Source organism: Lytechinus variegatus, chromosome 8, assembly GCF_018143015.1.
Source record: "Lytechinus variegatus isolate NC3 chromosome 8, Lvar_3.0, whole genome shotgun sequence".
Lineage (NCBI taxonomy): Eukaryota > Metazoa > Echinodermata > Echinoidea > Temnopleuroida > Toxopneustidae > Lytechinus > Lytechinus variegatus.
In genome coordinates this window covers 35,479,274-35,499,249 of record NC_054747.1, presented here as the reverse complement: position 1 = coordinate 35,499,249, position 19,976 = coordinate 35,479,274, and positions in this window count along the sequence as shown.

The window sequence follows — 19,976 nt, the reverse complement described above, 5'->3', positions numbered from 1 at the left end:
TCCGCTTACCAATTAATGACAGGATGTTCTTAGAAATGGGGGGCATTAATTTGCTGATGCATTAACAACAATGAATAAGGATGTTTTTTTTTCAATTCGGTTCAAATTTGGTCTCTAAAACCCCCACCCTGTAAAAAGTATAAATTTACCCCAATGTTGCAGATGTAACAAATTTGTCTTTTTGCTAAAACATCTGATTACATTATCTGCTCTCGATTGCGGTGTTAGTTACATCGGTAGATATTCGGATTGGGAAGATAATAATAATGAACATAAAGTAAAGATTACTTGTACAACGCATATATTACGCGCAATTTTATACAAAATTATAGATGGGTTTAAAACGAATATTAATATCCTTGATACACTTATATGATGAAAATAACACGAAGTTAAGATAAACCTACCATTTTTACGAACTGCGGATTTGTATTGATAGATTAGTTGGATATCATTGATGTTCTAGACATTTTTTCCATTATTTCATTTCAGTAAAACAAGATTTTCCTTCGAATATATTTTGTTATATGAATTGGAAATGATAAAACCAAATCACAGCTTGGTACAATACATAATTCAGTGTTATATGGAAGATAAAAATAATAATACATGAGATTTGTAAAGCGCACTTTCCATCTTAATTAGATGCTCAATGCGCTTCAGAGCAGAACAACGACAAAAACTATTTGCATATATGTAACTATTAAAAACTTTCCTAACGCATTTAGCTTCAATGCTTAAACACATACCCAAGCAAAAGTATGTTTTCGAAAGCTACTATGACCTATTGTATGGAATGGGTACAAACCATTCTTTTCTGTTGTTAAAAATTTTAGCGGGTGCTCACGCAAACGCTAACAATCAAACCTAACTATTCTTTTCGGGGAACAAAGGAGTTAGTCAAGCCAAGTTAAAGAATGAAAGCCCCGTCCCGGTTCACCTCTATATAGTCGAAAATCCCTTTAATTACCATGCATGAGCATTACTGAGTAAACCAAGTTTCCATAACTAAACTAAGTACTACAGGACTATAGGGTATTCATATCACCATGAAACAATAAGCCCCCTCTATTTTCTCTTTCTCCCATTTCCCCTTCTTTTCTTCGCTCCCTTCCACTTCTCTCACTTTTTCTATTTTCCTTCTCATTTTCCCTCCATCCCTTCCTTTTTGTCTTTTCTTTCATTTTTCTTTGTTCTTCTTTCTTGAATGAGTGGATGAAAATTCAGGATAAGTTTTTAATTGATGCACGAGAGCAGGAAATTTAGAGCATGGTGAGAGATAATAATTACAAGATTGAGCACAAGAATGTTCAATATTTGTCATCAGCGTAGAAATGGGCAGCTGCGAGTTACCAAAGTATTTTCTAACATGAAAAACTTGACAATTTCCCAAATTTTTCTTCCCGCTTTCTCTCTTTTCCTCTACTTTTTCTACTTCTTTTGTCCCCTGTACTTCTTACCTTTTCCTGCACCCTTCCTTCTCTTCCCTCCTTCGCTTTTTTACTCCATTTTATTATGTCTCCCTTGTTCACTTTATTTAATTTCCCCCTTCTTATCCTTTTCTCTTTCTCATTCTGTCCTTCTTCCTTTGTCTCTTCTTCTCCCCTTCGATTTTCAATCTATTTTCCTTTTCTGCTTTTCCCTCTTCTCTTACTGTCTCACCTTCCCTTTTTTCATCCCCTCTGTTTTCTTCTCCATTTCACCTTTTCCTTCTTTCTTTTTTTTTACCCCCTCTCCCTCTTTCTCCTCTTTGCCCCCCCCCCCCCCTCTACTTTCTCTTTCTCCCCTTTTCCCTTCCCTCACTTTTTCTATTTCTCTTATCTCTTTCCTTCTCGTCTTCAATCCATCCCTTCCTTTTCGCCTTTTTCTTTCATTTTTGCTATCTTCTTCTCCCTTTTATCTGCATCTCGTAGATCTGCGCCTGAAAGGCGTATCGGGGTATATAAAAAGGATGGCCATGCAGGGAAAGAAACGAGTAAATAGTTCTAGGACGACCTCCGGAATGTAGGGTCAACATCAACAATAAACCGGCTCCTTTGTCAGAAACTCATTAAGCCAGTGAATGAATTAACGGACACCACGGGGATAATATATTTAATGACCATTTACGCTGGTGCCAGTGTGTAATCGAACACAATAAGTCATTCGGTGAAAAGCCTAAAATCCCAGTTATCAACCAAAAACTTTGTAATTTTCATAACAGATTTTATCCACGATAAATGATCGAAAACTTATGCTTGGTATGAGAAAAAGATCACATGCAATCTTGAACGAATGTGTCAAATCAGACCTCTTCTTTCGACCAAGAATGCACTGCCGAACATCCTAGGGAAACACCCTAGGATAGACACGGCGCTAACCGCGGGCGCTCCCTAGGACACTAATTTCCTCGGGGAGCGGACGCGGGCGTCTTCCCGCGTCCGCTCCCATCAAGCCCGCTACGGGCTACCGCGTTTGCCCTAGGGGGCATTCCCGACCTTTCGTTTGAGGACGCGGACGCTTATTTACAACGGTAGTTGACTTTGGAAGGGACTTTTTGGGCCCGTCATCATGGTCGTAAAACTCAGTCCTGCAATGCAAATTGTGTGACATGAGATTTTTTTTTCGTTTCGCATCTGCGACGGAAACATTCAATATGCGTTTCGTGTGCAAAATTCTGGTTGCTACTATGGTAACAGCGATTTGTCCGATTGAGGACGACTTTCCAAAGCCACATTTGACTCCTCCTAGAGCTCGAGAGGCCGCCCGGGGGGCCCACTTCCATTGATTAGTGGATACCAGTAGCGACCACCCGTAAAAGGGGACAGAGTGGGCAGGTACGTTACGTATATAGGCCTATGTAACGTTATAAGGGTGTCAAAACGATGTTTAAAATGCTGAAAAAAGGGATATATATCCAATACTTGTAGGGTTTCACAAGCCAAATACTTGTTAAGAGATGCATTTTCATAATCTGGAAAAGAATTGCTTCCCTTGTTTAGCATGTTTAGGGTACTTTTCGAAACCCCATGGTCGTGCCTGGTATCCACTCATCAATGGAAGTGGTCCCCCCGGAATTTGAATCTAATCCCATTTCTGGGGAATGTAAAACATAATGCCACTCACATCGTGTGCGAGAGGCATATCGTTTGTGTATAAGGAGTAAACAAAAGAAACAAAGAAACAAAAGGAAACGAGTTCAAAGGTATCGCATATGATGTGTACATATCAACGCATGCGAAATGTTCGGCTGGAGAGGTTGATCTTATCCATGAAATCAATTGCCAGTGATCCACCAATAATCCACATTAAATGTAATATTGATTCGATGGACTGTAATGATCTATATTTAAGCCTTCATTCAGTAAGTTTTTCCTCACTCAATATGTTCTCGGTTTGTTTGAAAAACCACTTTCTTATCCATGTCATAAATCTATTTTAGGTCCTGCATTTTGAATATCTCCAGCCATCAGTCGTAATATACATGCATGAATGCGGTACGTGTGTCGCGGAAAGGGATTTTGCACACGAAAAGCAGATTTGTCGGGCCTGTAACCCCCCTGTTACACAAAGCTTAGCATTGATCGTAGAGCAGTTTTCTACGTTTGATTCTATTGACTGTAATGCACAATCAATCTTAAAAATCAAGTGTGTGATTAAGCGTTAACTTTTGTGTTAGGGGACCCTAATACTAGCGTCCGTGATGATTGCGAAAGGTCCCAATTGTGACGTTTCCCGCGGCCGGCACTGTATATTTTTTAAGGCTCTGAATCGTAAGTTATTGAGTCAAAGACAAAATGTGGGCAGTTGTCACAGAGAGGTTAACCCTATTCTGACTTGGCTTTTGGAAAACAAGTGTTGACTGGGGGTTTGCTGGGGGTGAGGGTCTACATCTAATGTTTCTTCCCAGTTTCATTAGCACATCCTTTGTATTTAATCCTATATTTAAACAGATTGAGCTACCTGCTACTCAACGCTCCAAAATCAAAAATTGTGTCAGTGCTGTGTTGTACACAGTTCAGTGCATGGTTAGTATTTTGACGTAAAATGTAATATTTATATTGAATGTTTGATGCCGCAGTAAATCTAAACTCCAACATATAATGAAGTTGTTTGGTTGAGTCAGATAATCAACTCAGTGCTAAGTTCCAAAACCCAAAATTGAAATTGTCTTATATAGATTTGCTATTAACCCTTTTATTTAAAGGCAAATTTGATAAGATTTTCTTCTGCAAATTGGCAACACTGGCATTTTATCTTTTTTTTTGCTACACATATTTTGTTTGACATGTATTCTACAAAACTCTGTTGTACATATGTAGATATTTATTAAAAATGTTGATATGAATATAACAGTTTAAAAATGGTTTATCGCTTCAACAGCCAATACCGTGTATCTATAACAGACATACAGGGACCTTTTATGCATTATAACATGCCATCTCAAATATTATGATCTTTTCATCTGTATACTGTTGTAGCATATCTTGCCTTTAATTAACATGATTATATTTTATACATTGTGTGTTATATTTTTATGAAAAAAGACATAATCTAACATACACGTATCAATATTGTTATTTATTTGAATGAAATTAAATATTGTATTCTAATCAGTGAAGATGCCCATATAATTTTAAAAGACACAATAATTCCATAAGATATACATTTACAGTGTACTTTCTAAGATTTTTATCAATTATTTCAATGCATAACTATTTGATCCACCAGTAAAAAAAAGATATCTAAAACCTCTAAAAAAACATTTAAAAAGCCCATGTAAGCCATACAAATCTTATCTTTTTATCACAATTAACATTAAAACCTTTTCTCTCTCTCTATCTCGCTCTTTTGTATTCTTTATTCTCTATCTCTCTCTTCGTGTCTCTCTGATTTCCCACTGTCTCTCACATTCATTTTCCCAACTGTCTCTCTCATTTTCCCCACTCTCGGTCTCTCTCATTCATTTTCCTCTGTCTGTCTATCTCTCTCTCTCATTTTCCCGTGTGGGTCTCTTTCATTTTCCCCTCTGTCTCTCTGTCAATCATTTTTCCCCCTGTCTCTCATTTTTCCCATTCTCTGTCTCACATTTTCCTCACTGTCTGTCTGACTCATTTTTCCCACCACTGTTTCTGTCTCACTCATTTTATCACCCCCCCCCCTTTCTCTCACTCTCACTTCTTTTCGACATCCTGCCATACTTATATATAATTGAGCAACCTTTAATTTAAAAAGTACAAACAACCGCAGTCTAATATACATTGTAAGGTACATGTGCAATGTACTTACATATTTATTTCTGACCCAATACATTTAATCATAACATTTCTATATCACAATAATTGCCTCTTGACTGCTTACTGAATACACCGTGTTCTAATACATTTTTCCATTTTATAGTTAGATTTGGAATTCACTCTGTAATGATTATTGAAGTTCTTCCTCCAGTTCAACCCAAGATGCTTAACTTAATTGAAACTCATACCTCATTGAAAGAGAAGTCTGCTATGAAACAGTTGTCTAAATATATTTCGTCAATAAACTGCTTGGCTTTCAGTGTGAATAGGCAGTCTAGCTGCATACAAGAACGTCACCCTCCCCCCCCCCACATACACTTTGATAAAGAAAAATGACTCCTTCCCCCCTGTGCTGCCACGGGTAATTGCTGCTAGTAGTAATGAATATGGTGATGATGATTTTGCGTTTCATCAAGATAATGGATGGTTAATATTTTGGAACGACCTTTTAATCCCACTTGGGATTGCAAAGGGTGAAAATATTTTTTTAAAATAGTCCGATTCATTTCATCATTGCAAAAATAACCAATATGCTATAAAGATAATGATTTTTTTATGTAGGGTTTTACTTTTCTATTTCTATTAAGCCCATAACTGGTTTATTTTTGCACTATATGACAAGGGATCAGCCTAGACAGGCCAATGGCTTATTGCTGATCCCCCACATCCATTGCTACTTTATGTTATTCACTCCTATCTGTCCACTTTTTTTTACAAATGATATATCGTGTATTTTATTTTTTCTTTTTCATGTCTATTGTGTATATTTGTATGAATATGATTTTACATTGTATCTGTTATTTGAATGTTTTTATGAGAGATGTGAAATGAATGAAACTGAACTGAAATTGTCCGTCTATCTTTGTCATTGTTCACATCTTGATTGTTTGGTTCTTGTATACGTTTTAACAATTTTATAAACTTGTTTGTTATGTTTTGCACGGCATGCAGGTAAACAAGACGAATTTCCATTTATGAACAATGAATAAACTTACACCAATACTGTGAAATGGATGTGGTTTTCTACAAATATAGATGATATTCCAAGTGATACCGAGTACCGATCATCGGTCATGATGACTTTAACAATTTGTTTTTTGTATTTTTTTTGTTGTACTGTCTAATTGTTCAATGTTTCTTCTGTGTGTGTCTGTGGGGGGGGGCACTCGAACCCTTTTTCCATTTTTTTTATTGTAAATTTCATTCAGTTTAATCAATGTTGAGTAATAAATTTTATAACTATTGTATGATTTTGTGAATTTATATTGGTTATAAAATAATGGTTAATTTTTGTTATTGAATTTATCCATTGTATATGATTATGTTAATTTACCATGAGTATTTGTACGATGATTTGTATTGAACTGAATGATTAATAAATACTATTACAAAAAAAACAAAAAAACAATAGTAATGTCGAATGTGATATTAAAAAATATCGAATTTTCAATTATTCAGATAGTATGTCTCATAACAAAATCAAGGATACGAATTCTCCAGACAAACGTTAGCGGACCGTCCTCATAGAAGGCTTTGTGCTACAGATTATTCATGTCTACAGGCCTTTATATGACATGAGATAGCTGCAGATATACAACAGCACTACCGAAGCCAAAACATACACTGTGATAATATATACGATAGCGCAGCCCACCGTACTCTGTAGGTATGCAGACAAAATATCATTGCATGATACTTACGGTGTGGGGCAGTTAACGCATGGGGAAAAGTATGGCTCTATTTGATCATATAACTATCTATCCCATTTCACTTGAAAGGGTCACGGTGAAGATAGGCCTACACAATAGAGCATGAATGTTTCACGGTACATGGAATATAGATGTACCAGGGAGTGTACGTGACCAAGTTCGTCTTCATATAATATCCTGCATCTCATTACGCATGATAATAAATACCACGAGGCTGTGACCACGGCAATAAACCCATTGGCTAGTCTTCGATTTATTTATTTATTTATTTGTTTCTGCATGTCATGATAATTTACATAGTGTAACCATCACAAAATTGATTACATTGAATTTTACATAATAATAATGTATAATTATGATGATTAACATAACATTAACATAACTGAGGCAAGGTTAATTTTTGCAGACATGCAGTGGTATGACCAAATAAGCAGATGCTTGAGCTGTTGTCAGACCTTTGAATATATGAAATGCATACATAAATATGAAAACAATACTGAAAATTCAAAACTAATGATTACTCAAAGAAGGGAAAGAATAAGAAAAACAAAACAAAGAAAACTAAATAAACAAATTATTATGTTCCACAACTATTTACAAATATTTACAAGGAGTGTATGAGGCGTAATAATACTTGAAATTATATCAATCTTAAGTTTAAAATGTACAGTACAACAAAATGTTTCTTGCTAAAGAAATTACATCTTAGAGACAAGTATGCGTTTTACCGCATTTTTGAAGGAATGCACTGATAATATATTCCTAATACTAGTAGGTATCGAATTCCAAACATCAGGTCCATAATGTCTGACAGATTTGTGAGCCAACAGTGTGCGAGGGTTATACAAATGCATATTAGATGCGTGTCTTGTGTGGTAGGTATGGATAGTATTATTTTGTTGAAACATATTTGAAAAGCAGGTAGGTAACATTTTGGCATTAAACCGATACATAAAAAGGGAAGTTTGAAGAAAATGGACATCATCAACAGTAAGACATTGCAGCTTTATAAAGAGAGGGCGTGTATGATCACGGTAACCAACTCCAGCACAAATGCGAATTGCTTTCTTTTGCAACAAAAGAATTGGGTTTGTGACACTCGTTGATGTTGCCCAAAGAATATTGCAATGTGACACATAAGGTAGAATAAGAGTATTGTACAACATGTAAAGTATTTTATAAGGTACAAGGTACTTAACTTTATACAGTATACCTATATTTCGAAAAATTGGTTTACTGATGTGTTTCATATGATCATTCCAGTTAAGTTGATCATTGATATAGACCCCAAGGAACCTCGTAGATGTCTGTCTTTCCAGCAAAGCATTATCAATTTTCAATCTTAAATCATGATCAGCACATGACTTTCTGCCTTTAAAGTGTACATAATTAGTCTTTCTAACATTCAGTGATAACATATTACTTCGAAACCAATTAGATAATTTCGGAAGTTCGACATTAATGGTGTTTTCTAAGATATCAATATCACGGTGTGATAGGAAAACACTTGTGTCATCAGCAAATAATATATAATTCAATGTGTTTGATACCAAACAAATATCATTAATATAAATCAGAAATAATAATGGACCCAATATAGAACCTTGCGGCACACCGCACCTCATAACTGATATACCAGAATTAGAATAGTTATAGCATGTGTATTGTCTTCTATTTGAAAGATAACTAGTAAACCAATTTAGGGCAACGCCCCTTACTCCCATATGTTGGAGTTTATAAAGCAGTATTGAGTGGTCAAGGGTGTCAAATGCCTTGCTCAGGTCCATAAATACACCAATAACGTGCTCACGATTAGCCAGAGAACTAGATACATAGTCATAAAATTTCAACAACGCAAGGTCTGTTGAGTGAGACCTGCGAAATCCAAATTGGTTGGGATTAAGTAGGTGGTTTTTTGTCAAGAAAGGCAATCAGTCTATTATAAACAATTCTTTCTAGTATTTTTGAGCAACTAGGCAAAATTGAGATTGGTCTATAATTGCTTATAACGGTCATGCTTTCCTTTTTATGAACAGGAATAACCTTGGCTAGTTTAAGAGAGGAAGGGAATACACCAGTTAAAATGGACAGATTACAGATATGCAGTAAAGGAGTTAGGACTGAGCCAATTATTTGTTTTAACAATTCTGAACTTATTTCATCATGCCCAGATGACCTACTATTTTTAAGAGACTTAACAATGTTTAATATCTCAAGATGATCAGCTGGCTTAAGGAATATAGATGATTCGGACCTGTCTTGTAAATATTCTTTGTAATTAACTTCTACGGGAGTTATTTTCTTTGCTTGGTCAGGCCCAATGTTCACAAAGTAGCTGTTGAATCCATTTGCAATGTCATTATCAGAAGTAAACTCTTTATCCTTATGGACAAATTTTGTGGCAGGTTCTGACTTATTTCGCTTACATAATATATCTCTAACAACATTCCATGTCAAGGGCATGTTACCTCGAGCATTCTCAAACTGTCTAGAATAGTGCCAACTCCGTGATGACCGTATAATAGAAGTAAGCTTATTTCGGTACTTTTTGTATTTTTCAACGTGCTCTTGTGAAGGTTTCTTTACACTCTTTTTATATAAGACATTTCTTCTTTTGATAGATTGTAGTATACCTTTTGTAATCCATGGCCGTTTTCCTGTACTTCTATTATTTATTCTAACAAGTGGAATAGTCTTGTCCAAATGGTGATGAAAAATTTTACTAAATGATTCATAAGCCTGTTCAACATCATGACATTCCAATACATCCTCCCAATTATCTTCCTGACAAGCATCCCTCAAGCTAGAAATATTGCTTTCAGTAAATTTGCGCTTTAGTATAACTTTGGCCTTATTGTATTTGTTGGAATGGATATCATAAAGCATGCAGAAGATTGGAAGATGATAAGAAATCTCACTAAAAAATAAACCTGATTGGGAATAACCTTTGTTAAAATGTTATCAAGAAGTGTTGATGACTTGTCAGTTATTCTTGTTGGCTTGTTAATCATTGCACAAAGAGCATTAGACTCGAGAATATTTTGGAAACGGAGAGTGTTTGCATTTTCTGTCAATAGATCAACATTGAAGTCACCCATAATGCAAACTGATTTACCAGATGCATTTATATCAGTCAATAATAACTCAATACCTGTGAGAAAATTATCAATATCAGTTTGAGGGGGTCTATACACTATACATACAATCATGTTCTTATCAGAGGGTAAGTCTACTTCAATACACAAGATTCAGCACTTTGATTTTGGAGGGAAAGATCTTCCCTCAGTTTAAAAGAGATCTTATTAGACACATAAAAAAAGAATACCCCCACCACGGCCAATTGATCTATCTTTCCTTACTATCTGGTAACCATCAATCAGTAATAATGGTGGTGAATGAGCACTCAACCACGTCTCTGTAACACCTATTATAGAGCAATTAAATTTTAGAGATTATAGCAACATATTTAGGTTTTCAAAGCTTTTAGAGAGACTTCTTGCATTGCAGTGCAAGAAGCTTAAGTAATGAGATTGATGCTTCCCAGTAGGTGGGTTAAACTCATTTGGAATATAGTACCTACAATCAATATCTTGTTGTAAATGATAATCATCCAACATCATTTAAACATGGAAATAGCAGTCAACACCTCACACTGTATAGGCTTAGCAATGCTAATGGACTCAAGTACAGACATGATATAACAAAAGACATAAATGTCAGACAAGAAAAACTGTCTACTTATTAACATATATACAACTAAGTTTAAAGTGAAGAACATGGCAAACAATAGACACGAGGCCATGCCCACTCCTGCAACAAAGTTTAGTTACAACAGGAATAAATTAATGAAAAAGAGGAAGATTATGGCAACCTCTCCTGTGACAAGTATCAATATAGCTGTGTGTGTGTGAGAGAGAGAGAGACTGGAGAGAGAGGAAGAGAGAGAGAGGAAAGGGGGAGGGAGGGAAAGAGGAATAGAGAGAGGGAGAGAGTTGGAGAGAGGGAGTTGGAGAGTTTCTCTCTGATGAGATGCCACTTTCACTTTCTTATCTTTGCCATTTATTTGTATTATTGATGTTGCTTTCTTGATAAGACAAGAATATTTAGATGAAAACATTTCCATCATTCATTAGATAGATAGATTGATAGATAGATAGATAGATAATAGTGGGACATGTATCCTCCTGAATTTATTTCAAAATCCCTTAAGATGTTTATATATTAAGTGTTTTTTTTCAACGTGATATCAATGACAATGACAATTAATTTTATTCTTGAACGGCCCCGCCAGGGGCATGGAAGAATAACAAACAAGTAAGATATAAAGATAACACAGAAAGCATATATATACTATTTACAAATCATGAACTTCATAAGGCAGACAAGTTCAATTAACTAACTAATGATCAAATACTATTACTAAATAATAGTTCAATAGGTTCTTAATGGCAAACAGTGGCAGTAGTATCTTTCAAAATATGTATACAATGTAAAAGGAAAATAGTATGAAGACATCAAAATCTGGACATTATGATTTGACAGAATTGTGATAATTTCTTTAATACATTTTTGTTCCTAGAATTAAAAAGCTGCTTCATTTTCAAAACATTCGGTCGACGAGCATAAAAGGAATTAATCAGAGCTTTCCGATCTGTTTCAAAAAACGGACATTTAAAAAGAAAATGAAACTCGTCACCTGGATCATTCATTTTACACAAGGTGCACAATTTTACTTCTTGATCAGGAAGATATCGTCCCTCGCTTACAGGTAGTCTATGGTTTCCACATCTAAATTTACATAATGCTAACCGATCCGAATAATCAAGTTTGATCAAATAATTCTCAAAAATGTAACTTTCTTTAAATATCCTATAGTTAGTGCAAAGGCGGTTTCTATTTACTTCCGAACTCCAATTCTGCTGACCAATATCATTTAAACGAAGGTTGACAGCGGATTTAACCCAATTTACATTGACGAAGATGGCTCGGTCGGACCAAATATTAGACATACCACATTTGTCGAGAATATCTTTCACCTTAACTATCCACCTGGGACTAAAGATTTCTTTATCATGCAATTGACGTAAAAGGTTATAGATAATACAAGACAGTTTCGATCTCCCATGTACATTTCCATTTAATCTAAGCCAAAAGTTAACCATACGCTTCTCGATATTGTAAGACAGGCTTGTCCTCCCGAGCTCACCAAATGCCATGCAGTATCTGTTCCACGCTTCAAACCTAAAAGACTCTTAAGAAATTTCTTATAAAACATTTCAATACATTCTAAATTTTCAAAACCCCAAACTTCACTTCCATACAATAAAATTGGTGCAATAAGTACATCAAACAGTTCACATTGAACATCAATTGGTAAGGATAGTTTCCTGGCTTTGCTTTTCAAATGGAACATAGCTCTACGAGCTTGATTAATTTGTTTTTTCATTGCTTTCTTGAAAGAACCGTTATAATTAAAAATAACCCCAAGATAAGTGTAATCATAAACAACCTCAAGGGAATTTTCACCAAACATAAACTGAGGAAACCAACGGACACGTCCTCTGGAAAAAATAACAACTTTGGTTTTACTGGTGTTTACAGTGAGCTTCCATAAATCACAGTATTGATAAACAGCTGATAAAGCACACTGGAGCTCCTCAGCAGACTCAGCAAATATTACAGTGTCATCAGCATATGATAATACATACAGAGGCAAAAATACCTCAACATTCTCATCACTTAAATACTCTCTTATTGCAGATGAGCACATATCAAGACCTTTATAATGTCTACTAACAAAAAGTTCAAAATCATTGAGATAAAGTGCAAACAAAAGGGGGATAACTTTTCTCCTTGGCGTACACCAATGTTACAAACAAAAAAATCAGACAAATTATTACCGAGTTTTACACAGGATTTTGCATTTTTATACATATTCTAAACAACATTGATGATTTTTCCATTAATCCCTGATGATATCAATTTTGACCAAAGACTGGACCTATCTACAAGGTCAAAGGCCTTCTTATAGTCAACAAAAGCACAGTAAATTCTTTTCCCACGGTTTAAATACAAATCAATTAGACCATGCAAAGTAAAAATGTGATCCAGGATCCTATGCCCATCTCTAAAACCAGCCTGCTCACTTCCTAAAATACCAGCACGCTCTAGGTAAAGCGAAAGCCGGGCATTAATACATGCTGTAAACAATTTACCAACACAGCTCAGAAGAGTGATTCCCCTATAATTGTCTGGATCATCGGTGGAAACATTCTTTTTGAATAATGGCTTAATCATACCTAGACACCAAACAGAAGGTACAACACCTGTGTAAAGTACAATATTGAAAACTCTAACCAACAAATTCACGAAAGAATCAGGACAGTTTTTCAGTTGTTCATTAATAATATTATCGATCCCACTAGCCTTATTATTCCTTAATTTTCTTATAACAAGAATGACTTCTTCATAGGTAAAGTCTTTATTTATAGCCTCATTTATTGAATGATCTACAACAGAAGGATCAAAATTAATTTCGTTTGAACTCAAATCTTCTGGCTTCATACTTAAATTCTTGAAATGTGTCATAAATGCATTTAACGGAATGTCATTTCCTTTTTCTGGCGATTTACAAGCATCATCTAACAGTTTCCAGTATTTCTTGGGATTAGATTTTTCAATTTTCGCAGAGAAGTGTGAAACTCTTTATTATATGCCGTTAATTTTGTCTTAATAAAACGTTTGTAAGTTTTTGCTAATTTCTTAAGTTCTAACTTTGCATCAACAAAGTTCAACTTCTGCAACCTATGTTTTTCTTTAAAGTACTCTTTTCTACGGGTTTCACAAGCTTTACCAAACCAGGGCTTATCAGTTTTACCAAAATGATTATTACGTCTACAAGCATTCGTCACCGAATGTGCTTTCTTACAAATTCCTATCGACTTAGCAGGATCGATTAACAATCTATTCAAGTCTTTAACCATATCGTCCATAATGCACTGAGAAATTGATTCACTATAAAAAGAGTCAATCTTATTATTCACATCATTAATTGCCTCAGTATCGAAAGCATTAAGATAGGAAGTTTCAACTTCCTTTTTCCAAGATATTTTCAAAGGTTCATATATACAATCTTCATCGATAAAACAATAATTTTCTGTAGTCGGAGGCACGTCGTGGCATGTATCACTTAACTGAGCAACATCAAAAGGGAGTTGGACAGAAATGGCTCCATGAGCATCAGACAAGCACTTATCTAAGCCCCTAAGGGGTAAACATGAAAATCTGTAATCTTCGACATGAATTGTGTGGAAACAAGCACATAATCCACCACACTAGAGCCTATTGCATTTTGGCATGTAAATTCACCTATTCCCATGTCACTACCAAACCTACCATTAACTATTTTGATGTCAAAGTTCTTACATAGCTCAATGAGATTAAGACCATTATCATTAACGTTGTGGTCTTTACTATAGCGTTCTGACCCTATCCCAGCCTTATCAATTTCAGCTTTACTATTAACAAAAGATTCAGATGACAACTCAAAACCACCTTCAATAGTAACAAGGTCACTAGGCTCAATGAAATCACTCAAAATGCCTGTTCTAGAATTGAAATCTCCAAACAACAATATCGGTATATTATTAAAGTCGCATCTAAAATTAGCCAAATCCTCAGAGATATGACAGAAAACATCACTATGATGATAAGGAGATCGTTCACAAGGTAAATATACCATTCCTAGAATAAAAGGTCTAGAAATCGAACTTGCCTTGAGCCAAAATACAAACTCAGAATTGGTATTTTCGATCGCATCAAAACGAACATTAATGCCATCCCTTATGTAAACAGAGATGCCATGAGCTGCGCCGAATTTGTGCTTAGGAGTTTTGGAAGGCATGACAAGAGGATGAAAATCGGGAATGACACAAATATCACTAGAATTGCATTTAGTTTCACAGAGACCAATTACATCAAAGTCACAAATTTATCAAGGATGCCAAGACGGGATTTGGTCCTCAGGCCACATACATTCAAACACAGAAAATTAAGAACAAGCCTACTACATGTATCAGTTTTTCTATCAACGACAGCTTTAACAAATTCCTTCATTTATGTTACTCTCAACAATTTTCTATATTGTATACGTATTACTTGTTTTGTAATCTATGTATATATTTTATTAGTGTCTTTGAACTTGAATAAAGTCATGATGAAACAATGTCTGACATTGTTTCATCATGACTTCAGTGTAAAGAAAGGAAAATTAAATATTCCGAGCTGTTTTTTTTATAATTATTAAAAAGATTTGATAAAACAGCTGAAATTTTAAATATACTGACCAGAAAAGGAAGCTGTTAAGGACTGCATTTAGTGACTGATCAATAGCATACATAACTCACCAATCAAATAATGCAAGCGCATAGTGCGAGCTCATAAATTTCGGATACTCCAACCCGAAAACTGGTTATTCTAAGATTCTTTTTCTTTGTAAACGCGAACAGAATGAGGACCTTACTTAACGATAATTGATGCGAATGCAGAACGCGGGTCAAATATTTGTGATATTCCAACCTGAAAACTGGACATTCTAAACATTTTTATAACCATGAACAAGATGAGTACCGTACTTAATATTGATACGAGCGCGAACCATAATTTTGCGATTTTCGAATTATGTCTTACCATGAAAAAGGTATTTCTCTTTGAAAAAGAGCATATTTCATTTGGAAAGAAAAGGCATTTTCGATTTTGAAAAGGGGGCATTTTTTTCCTACAGGGAATTTTAGTGGGGAAGCAAGAGACCGCAAAGGGCAAGTGGAAATTTTCAAATGCTGGCCTGAAAATAAGAAATTTTTAGGACACAGTCCTGTCAGATTCATGAGGTTTTTTTTCTGCTTACAACCACTATTGAATTTAAATTCTCATTATTTGTATCTTCTACACTTATTTTACCTCAAAAACCGGAATAAAGAATACTAACAAAATGAAGTTATATTCCAAAGGATATGAAATAAAAGAAACGCACCCCATGTTCTTAGTTGGGGAGGGTAAATCTTAATTATTTCTTGAAACAGTAAAATAGAGCTCTCTATTAAACCATATTGATACAAAAACAATAAGTTGTTTATTTCCTTGAAACTGTAGTGAAATAAAATTCACTGTCGAACCATATGATCAAAAAGAATAAACATTTTTTTTTACTTTGTTTTGTCAATCTGAGACACTAGACCCAAACCAAAATAAAAAAAATGAAAAGATGTACGTTTCTCCTCCTCCTCTCTCTCTCTCTTTCAATTCCTCTTTCTCGCCTGTTTATGAAATATCTTACCCCCCCCCCCCAACAAAAAAAAGAGAGAGAGAAGAATTTCCACCACCAAGAATACTTAGAAAAGGAAAAAAGGAAAGGAAATGGAGTAAATGTGATAATATTTTCTAAACATATTGTTACAATCGCTCGTTCGCTTCAATCGCTTTCAACATTTTTGGAGCAAAAATTTTGCTCTATATGCCATGCTTGGCCCTCATTTTTTTCTTTTTTTTTGCTCATCATGCCATTGACATAGCCCATTTGAATATGACAAAATTGAAGATTGTGTTCAAGTTTACTAAATTCTTTCAAAATATCGTTAAGACTAAAAACATTCTTGTTGGCCAAAGAGAATAATACAAGGAAAATCCCAATCGATTAGAAATCAACCTTGTTATCATTCTTTAGAGTTAGCTATTTTTAAAGTAAGAAAATTGTTGTCAAACTTGCGGTCAGATCTGTCAGAATTAAATCTTGTCATCAAATCACTATAATATTTATCATAATCACTATTACCATCATTATCATTAATATTGTCATTATCATCATTAGTCAAGATAACAACACATTTCATCACTGCTGTTTTTTTTGTTAGTTACATATGTGATGATAATTCTTGATAATGGTGATAATTACAACTGATGGCACTGCTAGTACACTTACTACTGCTGCTGCAAGTGGCGGATCCAGCATTTGCCAATAGGAGGGCGATTTTGATCACCTATCTTTTCCCCGATCGGCCAATCGAAATTGATTTTGTTTTTTCTTTGAAGGGGTAGTCCTAACAGTCACAATAACTTAATTTTCTGTTTTAAAACATCATGAATATACAGTATAATAATCCCATAAGCCGTTTGTTGTTTTGGGGTATTTTGTATTGAAAATTGAACATTCTGGGCAATGTTTGTGATCCTAAATAAGATGCAAGCGCGAAGCACGATCAGAAACTTTTAATATATTTTAGCCTAATCGAAAAGGGACTGTTTGCAGTTTGCCATGAAGACAATCCATATTTCAATAATCGATTAATGCGAGCGCGAAGCGCGAGCTGAAATTTTGTTGACGTTCTGACCTAAAGACTTAAATTCTAAGCACTTTTTTCATCAACAGGATAGGTATAGGACTTTTTTATATTCTTATCTGAAACTTGATAATAGAGACGTTCTAAATAAGAACAAGTTGTGTATCTCAATAAGTATGCGTAAGCGTGTTCTAAATTTAGACCTAAAATCTGGGTATTCTTCATGAAGATCAATAATGGGGTCAAAATACTTTTGAGATGTTCAATTTAAAGGATTAATACACCAATGTTTGGTGTCACAGCACACCCTTGTAATGATTCTGGTAACATTGAAGCATTTTTTGATAAATTGAACTGATGTTATTGGTCATATTAGGGCCATAAGGGGCCAAAAACATAAGCTGTTAAAGACAGATATATTTGGAATCAGCATAAAATTCTACACAGGATGGACGCTTGAATGCAATCCCATTTTATATAGGAAGAAGATAAAACACGCTGAAGACTTTTAAAAATCCTGCCTATTTGAATAGTTTATTATTTAATACTGCGCCAATGGTCAGTTTTGTCTAAAGTACCAAAATGGCCCTCGTATGTCAAAACTGATGGAACAAATTACATGAGGTCAAAATATTTTAGGGATGTTCAATACAAACGGTTAATATACCAATTTCAGGTCTCACAGCACGCCCTTGTAACGATTTTGGTAACATTCGCAGCCATTTTTCTTTGATAAATTGGTCATTTTGAGGGCCACAAGGGTCAAAAACGGCCATAAGCAGTTAGAGACTGATTACTAGGAATCAGCATAAAATTCTACACAAGAAGGACCTTTGAATGCATTCCCATGTAATAAGGGACGAAGATGAAACATGTTGAAGACCTCAATTTTCTGCCTGTTTGAACAGTTTATAATGCAAAACTGCACGAATGGTCAGTTGTGTCTAAAGTAACCAAAAAATGACCATCATAGGTAAAAACTGAAGGAATGAATTGCATGATGTTGATCCAGCGCAATGTGGATTTCTAAAGACAAGTTCTGATCAATATTCGTAACAAATTTTGGACAAAAAATCATGTAAATTGTCATTTTGGTCAATAATTGGCCAAAATTGCAAAAAATGGCGTGAGTACGATCAATAACAGTGGCATTTTTTCAATCAGCACACAATTTTACCCTGGATCAGCCTGTCAAACCTTCCCCACCAAAGATTCAGAATTAAGCCCCCATATCCCCTAGACTACAGGTTCATGCTCACTAAAAAAGTACTGACAATAACAAATTTATCCAGCACTACGCGCTCGCATGATTTTATTAGCTCAGATACACATCCTCTCCATGAAAACCGGCAAACAGTCCTTGGGATACGGGGGGAGGGGGATGTTCAGGGGTAAATGTCCAGGGGTAGAAGTCCGGGTGTAGATGTCCAGGGGGTAGATGTCCGATGTGGATGTCCGGGGTGGAAGTCAGAGGGGTAGATGTCTGGGGGTAGATTTCCGGGAGGTGGATATCCGGGGGTAAATGTCCGGGGTAGATGTCCGGGTGTGGATGTCCGGGGGTAGATGTCAGGGGGGGGTAGATGTCCGGGGTGGATGTCCGGTGGTAGATGTCCGAGGGCAGATGTTATGATACGAGATGAAGAGATATATAGATCAAAGTTTTATTTGCATCACCACTTGTAGCTGTTACTGAAATAAACATAAATTGAAACAACCCAAAAAACAATTTATTCAGCCATGGGAAGGATTTACCCCAAAAAAAATAATAAAAAATAAATAAAAGTATTGAATTAAAGAAAAAAATCATTTAGGTGAATATATTCTTGGAAATATATTTTCGGATAAAATGTAACTCATGTTCTTGAAACATGCATAAAAATGGTGTAATTCAATAAATTGTATATGTACAGTGAAGTAACATTTGGAATATCAATCAGGATGAGTACAATTGGGAAATGATTTTAAAAAACCTACTATTGAAGAATATGCAAGATATTAACGCCTGAGCCAATGTGAGTAATTTTATATTCATATAGGGCCTATATAAGTGTGCGTAACATTGGCATGATCTGGTTGATGACTCTTATTAGAGTCATCTAATTAGACTTATGAATCAAAATTTTAGCAGAAGCTGGAGTAAGTCCGTGTTTCGGCACGTTTCACTTGTTGTTGATCAACTAATCGAGTGTGATAACAATGCATGAATGTGATATATGGTAGGTGGCGTTTGAACAGCTGCCCTTACAACTACAAGCTGTGTGGTTGCGTCCTTTGTCAAATTTTCCCGCCGGGAAAATGGACAAAGTGCGATTTTTTTTCAAATCGAATTTAAAGAAGCATGCATGGCCTGTTAAGTTAGGTAGGGGGATGAACAACAAATCACAATTGGATGGTAATTTGCATGTTTTATGGGGGACTCTTAGCATCCTCTGCCACCCCCCCCCCCCCCTGCCCCCCGTTCCAATGCCCCTTACCACGTCATTTTCCATATAATATGAAAAAAAAGGAATTTGAGTAAATTTGGGTTACATTATGTAAGTTTCAATAGACTAAAGAATAATGATGACAATCTTTAAATTAAGAATTTACCCATGTTACAATTTTTTGCGGGATAGGAAAGTTTATAATAAAGTTGCTATTGTACGATATTAGTAGGG